The sequence below is a fragment of the Lycium barbarum genome, chromosome 11, assembly GCF_019175385.1.
Source record: "Lycium barbarum isolate Lr01 chromosome 11, ASM1917538v2, whole genome shotgun sequence".
Lineage (NCBI taxonomy): Eukaryota > Viridiplantae > Streptophyta > Magnoliopsida > Solanales > Solanaceae > Lycium > Lycium barbarum.
This window is the reverse complement of record NC_083347.1, coordinates 21,427,246-21,440,921: the sequence shown is the minus strand read 5'-3', so window position 1 is coordinate 21,440,921 and position 13,676 is coordinate 21,427,246. Positions and strand designations below refer to the sequence as shown.

Genomic DNA, 13,676 nt, shown 5'->3' with positions numbered 1-13,676 from the left:
TCTGATACGGACAAATACAATAACAAAGGTCTTCCAGCTTCTGGAGGTACCAAAACAGGCGGGCTAGACAAATACTCTTTGATTTTGTCAAAGGCTCTTTGGCAATCTTCAGTCCATTTGGTAGGAGCATCCTTCCTCAATAACTTGATTATTGGTTCGCATATCACCGTCGATTGTGCTATAAACCGGCTGATGTAGTTGAGACGCCCGAGGAAACTCATCACATCTTTCCGACTCTTTGGAGCAGGCAATTCCTTAATGGCTTTTATCTTCGAGGGGTCCAACTCTATGCCTCTTCTGCTCACAATAAAACCCAACAATTTCCCTGCAGGAACACCGAATGCACACTTTGCGGGGTTCAACTTCAGATTGTATCGCCTCAACCTGTCGAAGAACTTTCTCAAATCTGTTAGATGGTCTAAGCTCTTTCGCGATTTGATGATGATATCATCCACATAGACTTCAATCTCTTTATGGATCATATCATGGAAAATGGTGGTCATGGCTCTCATATAGGTAGCTCCTGCGTTCTTGAGCCCAAAAGGCATTACCCGATAATAGTACACTCCCCAAGGTGTGATGAATGCTGTTTTCTCTACATCTTCTTCGTCCATTAGAATCTGGTGATATCCTGCGTAACAATCCACGAAAGACTGCATCTCATGCTTCGCACAATTATCAATGAGCATGTGTATATTCGGGAGAGGAAAATCGTCTTTTGGACTAGCCTTGTTGAGATCCCGGTAATCCACGCATACTCTAACTTTACCATCCTTCTTTGGTACGGGAACGATATTGGCTAGCCAAGTGGGGTACATTGTAGTCCGAATGACCTTCGCATCAAACTGTTTGGAGATTTCTTCTTTGATTTTCAAGCTCAAATCCGATTTAATGTTTCTCTTCTTTTGCTTTATCGGAGGACAGGATGGATCAAGAGACAACTTATGCGAGACGATGTCAGTGCTTAGTCCGGGCATATCATCGTAAGACCAAGCAAACACATCTATATATTCTTTCAACAGTTTGATCAATTTTTCCCTCTGCGACGGGGTCAAATGGACACTGATTCTCACTTCCATCATAATTTTTGAATTACTCAAATTTATAACTTCCGTTTCATCCAGATTCGGTTTTGGCTTATTCTCAAAATGTTCGAAATCTTTAGTTAATCCTTCAGGTTGCATATCTTCTTCATATTCTTCAGAATCTTGCTCGGCATTTCCTACGGGCTTGCTTGTTTCATTATGTGTCACATTCGCAGTATCGGCAGATTTATTTATTTGATTGCTGAAAAGTAAAAGAAAATTAATTAAACAAAGACAGGAAGAATATAAATAAAAGCACGACTTGAAAATTGCATTTAAACTTTGAAAGTTTGGAGGCAAAGATAACAAAAGCATGGACACGATTCGGCCTCAATTTCGAATCGTGTCGGTTCCATTAAATACTGAATACAACTCGTCTACCAAGACTCCCGAAGAAATGGGGGCGGGGTACAAGTCCAATTGTTCAAGCGGCATCCCGGCTCTGCATCCCGAATAGTCGAATCTTCAGAACAACCGTCCGAAACCATGTTGCATTCGGTTTCTTCTTCAGTGATGAACAAGTTCTTAAAACTTTCCAGGAGGGTATTCTCAAATATCTCCTGTGGTGCTTGAGCATCGGAAGCTTTAGAAAATGACTGATTCAGGCGAGGAACAGGCTTTGGCAAGGGAACGTCGCTCTTTCTTCTGAGACTAGCTGAAGCAATCTCCTCGGGGGTGGGCTCATATCCGAGCCCGAAAGTATACTTGTGCCCAGGCAGTTGAATTGGTTCCACAATTCCATCTGAGTTCGGGCCGAGGCCTTGACCGGGTCGGAAGCCATTTCTCAGCATCTCCCACGCCACCATCATAAGTACCTGTGGCAATTCCATCTTCCTCACTTGAGCGGTGCACACGTTCTCCTTGATATGGAAAACAGATCCGTCTAGCCTTTCCACACTTTGAATAGGAGGAATTGAACATTCCGGGTATAGAGAATTATTGCCTTCTCCATGGATTACTACTTCTTGATGATCCCACACGAACTTTAAACTCTGGTGCAAAGTGGAAGGAACCGCGCCAGCCATGTGGATCCATGGTCTCCCGATCAGCAAGTTGTAGCTAGTAGATATGTCCATCACTTGGAACTTCACTATGAACTCCACAGGCCCAATCTCCAGAAACAGATCAATCTCTCCAACAACATCTCTTTGGGCTCCGTCAAAACCTTTGACACTGACCTGACTGCCGCGGAGTTTCCCGACATCGATCCCTAAGGCTCGTAGAGTAGCGACAGGACATATATTGACAGCTGAACCTCTGTCGATCAATACTTTGGAGATGAACTTATCCCTGCATCTGATGGTGATGTTCAATGCTTTATTATGCCCCAAACCTTCAGGTGGCAACTCGTCATTATGAAAAGATACTCGATGGGCCTCAAGGATTTCCCCCACCATAGCCGACAGTTTCTCACTGGAAGTCTCAGCTGGAACATAGGCTTCACTTAGTATTTTCACTAGGGCACTCCTGTGCGCTTCAGAGTTCATCAACAATGCAAACAAGGAAATCTGAGCTGGTGTTTTCTTCAATTGTTCTATAACAGAATATTCTTTCGTCGGCATTTTCCTCCAGAATTCTTCGACTTCAGCTTCTGTAACAGTTTTTTTCGGACCATTCTCCTTGCTTGACGCCCCTCGTGCTATCTCTTCAGGGGCATAGCACCGTCCAGACCTAGTCATTCCGGTGGCAATGGTTTCCACGACCACTCTCCCTTTCCCTTTATCTCTCTCACCGGATTGATAATCCCAAGGGACCGCTTTGGTGTTGCGAGAAGGTGTTGGGGCAACGAAAGCTGTGATCCTGGGCCCCGGAGTGAGAACTTCGAATGGAGCCCTCTTTTGAACTGTGATTATTGGAGCAACACAGGCTGACGATTCAGACTCATCATTTCTTTTAACTGGCATGATAGTCCCTTCCAGATTGCAATCTTCGTCAATGGTGATCATGTGCACATTTGCATTGCCGTGGTTCGGTAGTGGATTGTTGTTTATGTTCGGGGGAGCTTCCTTAAGCTGTATGACCCCTTCCTTGATTAGTGCCTCAACTCTATCCTTGAGAGCAAAGCAGCTTCCGGTATCATGCCCTGCAATTCCCGAATGATATGCACAATGTTTGGTCCCGTCGTACCATCCCGGGATGGGATCAGGAGTTCTCCCTTGAATCGGTTGGAGTATCCCTGCCATTTTCAGCCTCTCGTACAATTGGGCTAAAGGTTCGGCTAATGGTGTGTAGGTCTTAGTTGGTCTTCTTTCGATATTTGGGCGTGGTCTAGGTGCGTTTTGGGGGCGATTTGGTGAATGGTATTGAGGTTGTGTTGTGTATGTTGGACGATGTTGTGATGGGTTTTGGTAGGAAGGGGTTCGAGGTGCATAGTATGCTGGTTGAGTATGGTAGACAGGAAAGGGGGTAGGCGGGGGTTGGTAATAAGGCTGAGGTGTTTGGGTATACTGGCTGTAGTGTGAGGGCTGGGGCGAGGAATATTGGCGGGTTAATTTTGGGGTTGGTCTTTGATTTTGGATGGCCATGACTTGGGATACTCCGTCTCTTTTCTTCTTAGCAGGGTCTGCCTGAATAGCCTTACTTGTGGCCTGCAAGGCCGCAAGATTCGTAACTCTCCCCGTCTTAATCCCTTCTTCAATGAAGTCCCCCATTCTGATGACTTCAGCAAACTTCTGCCCAATGACACTTAACATTCTCTCGTAGTATGTGGGATCCTTTAAGGATTGTACAAAGAGCATTGTCATTTCATTCTCTGCCATCGGGGGCTGGACCTTTGCGGCTTCTGATCTCCAGCGCATAGCGTATTCCCGAAAAGTTTCTGTTTATTTTCTCTCCAGCTTCATCAAATAGAACCGATCTGGGACAGTCTCGGTGTTGAATCTGAACCTGTCCATGAATTCCTGGGCCATATCTCCCCAACTGTGCCACCTCTGCGGGTCTTGATATGTGTACCAATCCAGTGCCTCTCCCGTTAAACTTCTTATAAACAGTTTCATTCTGATGGCTTGGTCTTTGCCTACTCCGACCAGCTTGTCGCAATACGATCTCAAATGAGCCCGAGGGTTTCCTTTCCCGTCGAACATGTCAAACTTTGGCACCTTATATCCAGCAGGTAACTCAATGTCCGGATGAATGCACAGATCTTCGTATTCAAGTCCTTCACATCCCCTGTTGGTCTGGATATTCCTGACTGCTTCCCTCAGACTGCGAAGCTCCTTCGCCACCTCTTCATCTGCCCTCGTCCTGGCTTCTCTTTCCAACTCTTCATAAGGGTCAACTTCTGGATGCTGCAAGGCCTGTACCTGGGTAGTGAAAGGATGAGCTTCTGCCGCATATTGCGTATTATGGCTAGCAATATGCGCCAGTGGGGTGTGTTGAACTGCTGGGTAGTTTTGGGTGTGCGGGTTAATTTGAGTAACTGTAGGTTGGGGAATGTAAGGAGTGGTGAAAGGTTGTGCGTTGGTTTGTTGGAAGTTAACTTGATGGAGGTTGGCTTGTTGCTGGTCATTTGGTTGCGAGGTAGTTTGTTGTATGTTGGTTTGTTGCGGGATGGTTTGTTGTTGGACAGTTGGTTGTGGCATGGTTGGTTGTGAGTGGATTTGGGGTGGAACGGCTTGTTGTGGATTCGATTGATGTGAAGTGGATTGCTGTTGGTTAGCTTGTTGGGGGTTGGAAGTACTTGGATGAGTCGTGTAAAGCGCAGGGTTGGTAGGAGAGGGCTGAGGTGCGGGTGAATCGACAGGCGAAAAGGATGGTGGGATTGTGGTGTTCGTTCTGTGTTCCGGATGAGGGGCGTTCAGTGTGATGGATAGGTTGGTGAGATTTCGCAGTCGCTCAATTTCGGTCTGCATATTGGCCATTTGTTGCAACAATTGGGCAATGAGTTCGTCATTTCCCCCTCCTGAAGCCTCAGGTTCCTCTCTTGGAAGAGTGACGAGTCCCAAGCCAGTCTGTTCGGATGCCCCTGAATCATTCATATTGTCGGATGTTCGTGCTTTTGATCTCGTGAAGTATGGATGGTCTGCCGGTTCGCAGTCAACACGAATCAACCTCTGGGGGATAAACAAAAGAAAATAAACCTTCAAAATGAAAAAAACTACGTTAGTATAGGGCAAATGCTTGCTGTGAAATTAATGCTAAAATTTAGCAGACAATGTTGAAAAGGAGCGCATATTGTGTAGCAAATAAGCACATATTGCATGACAAACATACATGAAATAGCAAACAAACATATTGCGAACGAGCATATATTGAATAGCAAACAAAGCGTATCGAGAGGAAATCAATGCGTCCTATTATGCAAGGGACCCTTTTGTGCCAAAGGTAGGCCTAGCGCAGATTTCGGGATTATGATAGAGTGATCCAAGCCATTTAATCGTAACCATGCGAGTTTGGATATAAAAGTCCAAGTGCCATTAGATAAAATAAAAGCGAGTACATCCAAAACAAACACGGATACATCAAAAGATAATAAAATACAACAACAATCCACAACCTAGGCCTAAATTTAATCATGCTGGTTGCTGAGCTGAAGATGCTGCTCCATCAACGTTGGACTGTGCTCCGGTATTCCCAAAATATTGCATGATGTTCGTCATTTGATCCCACATCTCGGGAGTGACAACCATGGTTCCCAAGCGAGCGTGTTTTATCCAGATCGTTTTTACTATATCTTCAAAACCCGATTCGCTTGCTGGGCTAGGCTCTATGCTACCATAATCTTCGTGCAGCCATGCACGATATTCTGGACTACTTTCTGCTGGTCCAACCCCAATGTCTGTGGGATTGATGTTAACCCATTCGTCGAGGATTAAGCCAACTTTAGGAATTCTAAAATCATGCCCAAAGAATATTTCGGAGCCGCTCATGTTAGCTTGGAGGGGAATTACTTGATCTATACCAAACTGTCGAAGTACGCGCACCGGGGCGTATGGTTGGAGGCCCTTCAGTCCAATAAGCTTAATGTAATAATTTTCCTTTCCTCTTATGTAAGCCGTGGTACGGGGTAACAAGGGGTATTTCCATTGAATTTGATTGCCAGTGCGGGAAGCTAAGAACCCATACCAATCGCGAGTGCCAACTGGGGATACGAACGCCTTCATCCTTTCGTAAAAACTAGTAATCATATTTGACTCACCTAAGCATATGTCTGCCATATTCGGACGCTGATAAAAGTGTTCCATTGCCCACATCTGAAGGAGAATATTGCAACCCTCAAAGAAACTCGATTTCCCTCGTCTACATTTCCCTAAGGCCCGAAATATTTCTGCTAAAATCATTGGGACCAAAGTGAGTTGTGCACCATCCACCTTTTCAAAAAGCGCTCGAGCCACAGAACAAATGCAGGTACTGATCTTTCCATATTCACGTGGGAATACCAAAATCCCAAGTAAGGCTACCGCGAATACGATAGGTCGTCTAACTTGCCAATGTGCCGGAGTGCATAAAAATTCTTTTCTGAACAACTTTTACCCATCTTGACGCCCGTACCTCTCATATAAATAGTCCAGCGATACCCAATTGTTTTCGAAGCACCGAAGTTCCTTTGTGTTTTTCAACCCAAAATAGCGGAGAAATTTCTTTCCCGATTGACTGTGCGGGATAATCTGAACCTTCCCTTGGCATTTTAAATTCGTGAAGTAGCTTATCTCTTCCAATGTAGGTGTGAGCTCAAAATCTTTAAATTTGAAAACTGCTCGGTCAGGGTCCCAAAATTGGAGTAAAGTTCTAACTATATGCTTGTCCGGAGCGATTTGAAGCAGCGAAGGGAGGAACTTCAACATCCTCGTGACCGCCAGTCTACTACCCAAGTCTAGATCTTCCCACCATAACTTCAATTTGCTCGGGACGCCGCGGACCATCTTAATTTTGGGAATCTGCGGGACGAAATCCATCTACAAAAATAAAATAAAAATAAAATACAGACTTTCCCAAACTCGAAGTGTCATGATTAGGCTTGGACCCATCTATCACTATCACGTTACACATAATATGCTTGTTGGTCGTTGGGTTATGCAAACTCGTCGACGATTTGGTAGGTTTTCTAATTGTGGAACCGATACCAAAGATTGACCCACCTAAGGTTTATGCATGCATGACTTAATAAAATTGGTGGCAAAGCTCTATCTTAAGTTTTTCTAAGATTTGGCATACTAGACACAAGGTTCCCGAGTGGACTACTCGAGTGAGAAGGCTACGCGGTCACCGTTATTCGGACACCCCCGCGCACGCGCCAACTCTCCTAAGATTTGGCTTCTACGAAGAAATTTGCGGGTGCGCTAAGCACACCTCGCGTGTACGTGTGATAGTGTGAGATTTCCAAAAGTGGAGGAAATATGAACGGGATGCCAATTTAAGGAAAGCAGTAACATATTATTACATAGAAAATTTCTCATAATAAAGCAAATACTTAAGAGAACACAAAAGAAACAAACAAGGCAACAAATAAAAGCAAGCATAAAGAAAACAATCTAACATCCAACAATTTAATTATTAACCTAAGTGTGTTATGGTTAGAACCTAGAATCCCCAGCAGAGTCGCCAAGCTGTTATACCCCATTTTAACCGGGTTAGAGTGGAGTACAACATATTGGAGATTCCTAACCAGTGTGTTTTTTAAGGAGTCGCCACCTAATTGATTTTACGGTGAATTAGGACACCTAATTATTAACTAGGGTAAAACTAATTAAACCTCCGTTAATAGTCTGCTTAACCAGTGTGATTCTAGGTAAGGATTCTATATTATCCTAAAGGGAAGGGGTTAGGCATCCCTTAGAATCCGTTAACTTACGGTTATCCGATCAAACTTAGGTTAATTAATTAATGCTAAATAAGATGTCTGAAATTTTAAGAAAATGGGCTAAGAAATGTTGCTAAGATTTTTAAGAAAAAATATAAGAATATTGCTCAAGATAGGATGTAGAGAAAATATAATAATTTGCATAAAAAATGATTTTTAATGTCATTCAAAATAAGGCTTATAAAAGTTGCTAAGGTTTTAAATAAAAATGCTATTTAGAATGAGATTTATAGGAAATATAATAATTTACATAAAAGAAACTTCAAATGCCATTTAAAATAAACTTATAAATGTTGCAAAAAAAAAAAACTTTAGATAATAATGCTATTTAAAATAAGATTTGCATAAAATATATAAATAGAAGAAAATGCGAGTTTGTGCAACGTTTTGATAAATACTTGAAACAACCAAATGATGAGGTACTAATTGACTTTGCTTTTTTAGAAATATAAACAAAATTGTGTTTTATTAACTACATTCGGCTAAAAGTATGCATAATTTGAATGACCTTAAAAGATGTTTACAAAATATTCTTTAGTTCTTTTCCTTAAACTAACTACCCATTCGTAAACTAAACCTATTAATTCGTTACGGTTTATCTAAACTAAAAAAAGTTAGTTGCAAATACAAATTAATGTGCACAAAAAATAAAATGAAAGGGCCAATGATTATCAAATGGGCCAGCCCACTTTTGAGGGACTGCTGCTGCTGCTGTTGGGCTTTTAGCCCAGAATTTTTATTTGCTGCGGATTGGGCTGCTGCTGCTACTATCTATTGGGCCTCGGCCCAGAACTCATATTTTACTTCTTCAGGTGCAGCGAACTAGGGTGCGAATTTTGATGTCTGCTTGAACACTTGGAATCTACCTCGACACAAACTCGAATCCAACAGATTCCAAAGGGGGTAAAATAAACGAAACAGCGGTTTCTGGTTCGACTCGATATCAAGCCACTGGTGTTGTTGCTGAACACTATATTTTTAGGGGATTTTAGGCTACTAAAATTGTATTTTTTCGTAGTTGGTATTCTCGCGATTCAAAAAAGGTATCAGTGTTTGGGGAATTTCATAAAAAAAACCCCTATAACAGAGATTTCTGGTCCAAAAAAAAGGCCCCCCAAAACGATTCAAAAACCTTTATTTATAGGGTTCTCGGTTGAAGAACCAATGACGGAGGGAGAAGAGGAATGGGGACAAGAAGGAATGGGGATGGCAGAAGATGTGGGGAACCAACGGAGGTGGGGGTGACAGGTGAGGGAAGAGGCGAGCAGTGGGGTAAAGTGGGAGTATAGAGGAGTGTGGGGTGGTAGAGGTCACGTGGGGGAGACACGATGAAGTGGGGGTGTCAGGGAGCGTGGAGATGCAACGGCGTGGAGGAATCGATAGGTGTGGGCGTGATATGGTGAATGGAGGTGGGGATCACGTGGTGTGGTAGGGGTGTGTCAGATGAAGCAGTGGGGGTGAGGGTGCGATGGAGTGGAAGGTGGAGGTGGTGGGTTGGTGATGATGGTAGGTGACGATGAAGGGGTGTAGGTGGCGGAGGTTGGAGGCGGTGAAGATGGGTGGCGACGAGAAAGGGAAAGGGGAAGGTTGAGCTGCGGCGGAAAAAATGGGGAAAATGAAGGAGAACCCTAAAAGGGTTCCCTTTTTCGACCTCGGGGACCATGGCTGGGGCGAAGTCTGCTATGAAATCGGCTAAGATTTGGGATTTGATGGCCGTTCGGGGTCTGTATTCGAGGTCGTAGCCGCTGACCTCTACAGCCCACTTCGTTAGCCTACCCGACAATTCGGGTTTATGCATGATGTTTTTCAAAGGATAAGTAGTTACTACACATATGGGATGGCTTTGAAAGTAAGGCTTAAGCTTTCTAAAGGTGCTTACTAGTGCCAACGCCAACTTTTCTAGATGGGGGTAACGGGTCTCCGCATCCCCCAATGTTCTACTCACGTAATAGATAGGGAATTGCGTACCTGATTCTTCTCGGACCAAAATGCCGCTTACCGCAACTTTGGAGACCGCTAGGTACAGAAATAGTGTCTCACCTGCCTTCGGCGTGTGCAGTAGAGGGGGGTTAGACAAGTACTTCTTCAGATCCTGCAGAGCTTCTTGGCACTCCGGTGTCCAGATAAAATCATTCTTCTTTCTGAGCAAGGAGAAGAACCGGTGACTCCTGTCCGAGGATCTCGATATGAAGCGACTTAGTGCTGCGATTCTCCCGGTGAGTTTCTGAACCCCCTTTATGCTGTTCACTACCTCGATATCTTCGATGGCTTTGATCTTGTCCGGGTTGATTTCGATCCCTCGGTTTGACACCATGAAACCTAGGAATCTGCCAGATCTTACACCGAATGCACACTTCTCCGGGTTAAGCTTCATGTTGTATTTGCGAAGCACATTGAAGGTTTCCTGCAAATGCTTTAAATGGTCCTCTGTTTCCAGGGACTTAACAACCATATCGTCAACGTAAACCTCCATTGTTTTCCCTATCTGTTCTTCGAACATTTCATTAACTAGGCGTTGGTAAGTTGCACCGGCATTTTTTAGTCCGAAAGGCATGACGTTATAACAGTAGGTCCCGTACCGGGTGATGAAGGATGTTTTCTCTTGATCCTCCGGGTACATCCGGATCTGGTTATACCCGGAGTAAGCGTCGAGAAAACTCAACATCTCATGCCCGGCCGTCGCATCGATCATTCTGTCGATATGAGGCAACGGAAACGAGTCCTTCGGGCATGCCTTGTTTAAATCTTTGAAGTCGACACACATTCGAAGTTTGTTACCTTTTTTGGGTACTACCACAACGTTGGCCAGCCAGTCCGGGTACTTTACCTCTCGGATGGATCCTATCTTCAAAAGTTTTGTTACCTCGTCCTTCACAAATGCGTGTTTAGCCTCCGTCATGGGTCTCCTTTTCTGTTTCACCGGAGTAAACTTCCCATCCGGGCTGAGCTTGTGAGTTGCTATTTCTGGTGATATACCTGTCATATCTATATGCGACCATGCAAAGCAATCGGCGTTAGCACGAAGAAATTCAATTAATCGACGCCTGAGCTCTGGGGTGAGCCCCGTGCCCAGGTATACCTTTCTGTCCGGGAGATATTCGAACAGGATGATCTGCTCCAATTCCTCCACAGTTGACTGAGTTGCATCCGAGTCATCTGGCATGACGAACGATCTGGGTACCTCGTAATCTTCCTCCTTATGTACCGGGTTCAACCCGGCGCACTTTGATTGCTATTTGGGAATCTCTCCTCCGGTTTCACTTTTCCATTCCGGCCCCTCGGGCCGAGGTGCCGCTTCTTCTACTGCAAACATTTCCCTTGCAGCGGGCTGCTCGCCCCGGACGGTTTTCACTCCTTCCGGCGTGGGGAATTTCAATAGCTGATGTAGTGTTGAGGGCACCGCCCTCACGCTATGTATCCAAGGTCTGCCCAATAATGCATTATATTTCATGTCCCCCTCGATCACATAGAACATCGTTTGCTGAATGGTGCCACCCACATTTACAGGCAATGAGATTTCCCCCTTTGTGGTTTCGCTCGCCATATTGAACCCGCTTAGCACCCGGGCCACTGGTGCGATCTGGCCGAGCAGTCCTAGCTGTTCAACCACCCTCCATCGGATGATGTTGGCCGAGCTACCTGGGTCAATCAGAATACGTTTAACCTTAGTTTTAAAGACTAGTATAGAGATTACCAATGCGTCATTGTGGGGTTGAACGATGTCCTCTGCGTCTTCGTCATTAAAGAAGATGGATCCCTCGGCCGAATGGCCTCGGGTGCGCTTTTCACGAACAATAGAGATCTTCGTCCGTTTCATTACCGGCCCTCGAGGGGCGTCTGTCCCGCCCACTATCATGTTGATTGTATGCTGGGGTTCGACAGGCTCGGACCTTTGAAAAGATTCCCTTTCCTTATAGTGATTTTTGGCCCGGTCGCTCAACAGATCTCGGAGGTGACCATTTTTCAATAACCGGGCTACCTCGTCTCTCAATTGACGGCAATCTTCGGTTCGATGCCCGTAGGTCCCGTGATACTCGCACACTACAACCGGATCTCGCTGACCCGGATCCGACCTCAATGGTTTAGGCCACCTTACATCGGGGACACGTCCAATAGCCGAGACAAGTCCTGAAGTACTAACGTTGAAGTTGTATTCTGAAATTTTTGGAGGAACTTTATTACCGGCGGAACTTCCGGCATCGCTCCTAAACGAGAGTCCCCGACTGTTCGATGGCCGCTCCACTCGTTTGCTGCCCCGTCCTGAGAAATGGCTCGGGCTCTCTATTGTCTTTTCCGACCTGAAACTTTGCTTATCCGGATAGGGATATGGCCGAAACCTTTCTTTCGATGATTCAGACATGGCCTCGTATCCCTTCCTTGGCGACTCGAAACCTCTACTTATTTTGGTCCTTACCGGAGAGAACTCGAATTGATCATCCTCCACCCGAATCTTTGACTCATACCGATTGTGGACGTCGGCCCATGTTACGGCCTCGTATTCCAGCAAGCTCTCTTTCAATTTTGCCGAGGCCACCGAACTTAGCATGTTGAGGCCCTTTGTGAAGGCCTGTGCGGCCCACTCTTCCGGCACCGGGGGTAGCTCCATTCGTTCCCTCTGGAACCGGGTGACGAATTCCCGTAATAACTCGCCGTCCCTTTGGGTTATCCGGAAAATGTCAGCCTTACGGGCCTGCACCTTTATTGCACCGGCGTGGGCTTTCACAAAGGCATCGGCGAGCATCTCAAAAGAAGTGATCGAATGCTCGGGTAGATGGTCGTACCACGTCAACGCCCCCTTTGACAGAGTCTCCCCGAATTTTTTCAACAGTACTGACTCTATCTCATCTTCTTCCATATCATTACCCTTGATAGCACAGGTGTACGAGGTCACGTGCTCATGCGGGTCCGTGGTGCCGTCGTATTTCTGAATGTCCGGCATCTTGAATCTCTTCGGGATCAACTTGGGTGCTGCACTCGGGGGAAAAGGCCTTTGAATATATTTTTTCGAGTTAGCCCCCTTCAGCAAAGGGGGAGCCCCCGGTATCTGATCTACCCGAGAATTGTAAGTCTCTACCCTTTTTTCGGTAGAGTCCACTCGTTTCGCCAAGGTTTCAAGCATCTTTAGTACCTCGGTGGAAGAACCGGCTCCGGAATCATTGCTCTCGACTGTCCGCTAGGGGATCAGTTGCCGGTAAGGCGGCGTTAATTTGATCCACCGTGTTTTGTCGGTTGAGGCCCTCCCTCGAGTCGACGCGGTTCGGGTCAGCGGGGTTCGGTAGTCCACGTAATTCGCTTTCCTCGTTTTCTGCCACAATCTCGGTATTATTGACATGGCCGGACTGCTCAACATCAGCTATGAGTCAGTTTTTGTCGAGACAAACGGGGCGGAAGTGTTACGGTTTGGAGGTGAGAACGACAAGAATCAGGACCAAGAACTATTATCCTTGCCCCACGGTGGGCGCCAAACTGTTTACCCCGGATTCGGTAATCAATTGAATTTGTGTGTGAGTATAGGATATGTGCTTGAGTCCCAATGTTTATTCCAAACCGTGGATGAGAATGCTTATTGATAAGCGTGCAAGGGGCGCAAGTGACAGATGACTCCGCGTATGGCCAATTTGATTGAAGAAATATGATATAGATGACAAACTTACAATGGAAAAAATCAATATTGAGATTGCAAGAACTGTATATATATATGTATTGTGTTACAAGTGTTCTTTTGAATAAAAGATCAACCAACCCCCAAAGGGGGGAGGGAATGCCCTATTTATAGTGATGAACCCATGGGC

The 13,676-nt window shown here is 45.3% G+C and overlaps 1 pseudogene; it reads left to right on the top strand.

Annotated features, from left to right (window-relative positions):
* Positions 1 to 13,676, top strand: part of LOC132616901 (1-aminocyclopropane-1-carboxylate oxidase 3-like) — a 36,047-nt pseudogene that overhangs the window by 17,240 nt on the left and 5,131 nt on the right.